Source organism: Myotis lucifugus, unplaced genomic scaffold, assembly GCF_000147115.1.
Source record: "Myotis lucifugus unplaced genomic scaffold, Myoluc2.0 scaffold_998, whole genome shotgun sequence".
NCBI lineage: Eukaryota > Metazoa > Chordata > Mammalia > Chiroptera > Vespertilionidae > Myotis > Myotis lucifugus.
Window position 1 is genome coordinate 78,115 of NW_005872046.1, and position 3,563 is coordinate 81,677.

General features: G+C 45.4%; 1 non-coding gene across 1 annotated transcript; it reads left to right on the forward strand.

Annotated features, from left to right (window-relative positions):
- The first annotated feature begins 2,998 nt into the window (after positions 1-2,998).
- LOC111824166 lies at positions 2,999-3,126 on the forward strand. Its single transcript, XR_002827259.1, has one exon. It is a non-coding gene; the product is annotated as a small nucleolar RNA SNORA11 (small nucleolar RNA).
- The last annotated feature ends 437 nt before the right edge of the window (positions 3,127-3,563 follow it).

Here is a 3,563-nt window from a genome sequence, read left to right on the forward strand (position 1 = left end):
ATTTTCCCACTCATAGTGGCCCTGCAGCAGGCATCCTTTCTGGGGCACTGGAAGGGACACATGGTGGTGAGGGACTGTTTTCTAAAGAGACATTGGATGACATCAGTGATTCCCCAAGGATGTTTGCTCAGGACACTCTGTGTGCTCCTTTGCCCCTTCGAGCAGACCTTCATGTTACCTCGGAAGGAAACAGCAGCATTCAGGTAGAAGATTTGGGTTCACAAGTAGAATCTCTTAAGCTATCTGATTCTTACCCGAATCCCATCCAAAGTGAACATGATTGCTGCCCCACCTCCAGCTTTAATAAGGTTATACCTGAATTGGACCTTAGAAACTATTTGTCAATTGATGGGTCAGTATATTCTACCTCATTATTAAAACTCTTCTTGGCAGGTTCAGAACAAGGAGCCCTTGGTGCTGAACCAGATCATCTGGAGGCCCTCAAGGCTACTCCAGATCAGCGGGAAGTGCCTGATAACACCCCTGTCTTAGGACAGGCCTTTAGTGCAGTCCCACATCAATGGGAAATTCCTGGTGCTAATCTGGTTCATGGAGAGGCTCTGGGTGAGACCCCAGACCCACCAGAGATCGCTGGTGCTATTTCAGTCCAAGGAGATGTCTTTGGTGCCAACCTCAATCAGGAAATCCTTGGTCCATACCAGATGGGAGCCAGTACTGCCTCAGACCCATCTGTCTTTCTTCCTGCTCCTCTAAACCCAGTTGCTACCTATAACGCTCTCCCAGAATGGCCTGATCCCCAGAGCACGGTTTCATACGGGCTTGAGGTCCAAGGTACTATGCAGATTTTACCTCTGGGCTCTGGTCACACTCCCCAACCATCCTCCAACTCAGAGGTAAATTCCGAACCTCCAGTCATGGCTATAAACAATGTGGACAATGAGAAGCAAGCCCATCTAAGCTTTCCACCAGCTGACACTCAGGGGTTTGCACTAGCCCCTGAGGGAGGACTCCACCGTGCTTCACAGAGCCTTGCCCAAGACGCCCAGGCTGGTCCCAGCAAATCGGAAGGAGGGAGCTCCCAGGTGGATACCACAGTGGTCTCTACGCCAGTGTCACTTGCCAGTACCTCCTCTTCTCCTTCCCACACAACTGTGCTACCTACTTTGGAAAAGAAGAAACGGAAGCGATGTGGGGTCTGTGGGCCCTGCCAGCAGAAGGCCAACTGTGGTGAATGTACTTACTGCAAAAACAGAAAGAACAGCCACCAGATCTGTAAGAAGAGGAAATGTGAGGAATTGAAAAAAAAGCTACCCGGCCTTGTGCCTAAGGTGAGTAAATAGCCAAGGGCCTGGGAGACGCCTGGGAGACTTGATAGAGGGATCTGTGTGGGGGTAGCTCAGTATCGGACCTTTTCCTGGGGTGTAAAATGTTGCTTTAAGTTATCGATTAGAAACGACCTACCTGCAGTATGTCTTGTGCATGGACACATGAGCTTATTTTTAGGATTTGTCTCAGAAAAACAGAACGTACAGTTTTTTCATTGTAGCGTTGGATAGAGACACAAGGAAATGGTATGAAATGTGATTTTGCAAACATTTCCACTGTGCCTCATTTGGCTAAAGTGTGTGTCTTTTTTGGAAGTTACAGGTTTAAAAGTTAAGAGTGGAGCAAATTCATTAACTTTGTAGCCTGAGAAACCAGAGGAATTAAACTTCCTTTTTTTATGATCCCCCTTTTAAAAAGTATATGATTTTTAGCCCTGGCTGGTTTGGCTCAGTGGATAGAGCATTGGCCCGAGGACTGAAGGGTCCCGGGTTCCATGACCAGGTTGCGGGCTTGATCCCCAGTCGGGACTGTGCAGGAGGCAGCCGATCAATGATTCTCTCTCTCATCATTGATGTTCCTTTCCCTTCAATAAAAATATGTTAAAAATAAAAAATATTTGATTTTACACAGAGAGGAGGGGCAGAGAGAGGTAGAGAGGGAAGGAGAGAGAGAGAGAGAGAGAGAGAAACATGACTTTGTTGTTCTTTGTTGTTCTGCTCATTTATGCATTCATTGCCTCTTGTATGTGCCCTGACCAGGGAATCAAACCCGGTGGATGACTGAACTACCCAGCCAGGGCTTGAATTACACTTCTTTTGAAACAATAATGTTTGCATTCTTGATCTTGAAACTTTGCCTTAGAGGTATAACACAATATAGCTTTCCTCTCAATTTTGACAGGTGATTTCTACCTACTCTACGTATCTCACAGGGTTGTGGGATTAGATCAGTGGTTCTCAACCTTCCTAATGCCACGACCCTTTATTTTATTTTATATTTTAAAAATATATTTTATTGATTTTTTACAGAGAGGAAGGGAGAGGGATAGAGAGTTAGAAACATCGATGAGAGAGAAACATCGACCAGCTGCCTCCTGCACACCCCCTACTGGGGATGTGCCCGCAACCAAGGTACATGCCCTTGACCAGAATGGAACCTGGGACCCTTCAGTCCGCAGGCCGATGCTCTATCCACTGAGCCAAACCGGTTAGGGTGCCACGACCCTTTAATACAGTTCCTCATGTTGTGGTGACCCCCAACCATAAAATTATTTTTGTTGCTACTTCCTAACTGTAATGTTGCTACTGTTATGATTTGTAATGTAAATATCTGATATGCAGGGTGTAATTTATTTTTTACATATTGAACATAATTAAAGCATAGTGATTAATCACAAAAACATTATGTAATTATATATGTGTTTTCCGATGGTCTTAGGCGACCCCTGTGAAAGGGTCGAGACTCACAGGTTGAGAACCGCTGGATTAGATGGTAATTAGAAGTTGAGCCTGGCACAGTTGGTGTGCTTGCAGTCCCAGCTTCTCTGGAAACTGAGGCAGGAGGCTCTCTGGAGCCCGGATGCTGGGCTGTAGTGCCTGCACTAAGTGTGGTAGCAATATGGTGACTTCTAGGAGTGGGGGACCACCAGGTTACCTAAGGGGAGAGGTGAACCAGCCCAGGGCAGAAACAAGCATGTTAAAACTGGTGCTATTGGATGTGGAGAGAGCAGAGCGCCTGAAGAATGGCTGCTTCGTGATTAACACATCCAACAGCAACTTGGGCTTACTCCTCACAGGTGGCAGCATACCATGACCTTCCTGTGACATTTCGCCCAACAATAACAAAAAAACACAACTGGTGCTGATCACCCGTGAATAGCCATGCTAGTCTGGGCAACATAGAGAGACCCCGTCTCTTTTGCCCCTCCCTGATTTAGGGAATCCTGTATCTCCTAATATTCCCTGTGATATATAGTTATTGGTCCTCATGGCTACATTTCATGAACCTAAGGTAGTAAAAGTATTGGTTGATTTAGACTTTACTTAGAGGATTATGTGGAGCTTGGTTAATACTCAAACTTGCTTTTCAGACCTTGAAAACACCCATCAATTATGGTGTTTTATGATTTTTAGCTCCCTCCTTTGAAGTTAATATTTATTTTGTGTCTATTACGAATATAGGTATGGTAGACGAGATTAAAAGTATTGAGAACTTAGGGTCTGGCTGACTAAAAGGTTGCATTTAAGAAGAAAGGATGAATGCCATGTTTTCCAGGC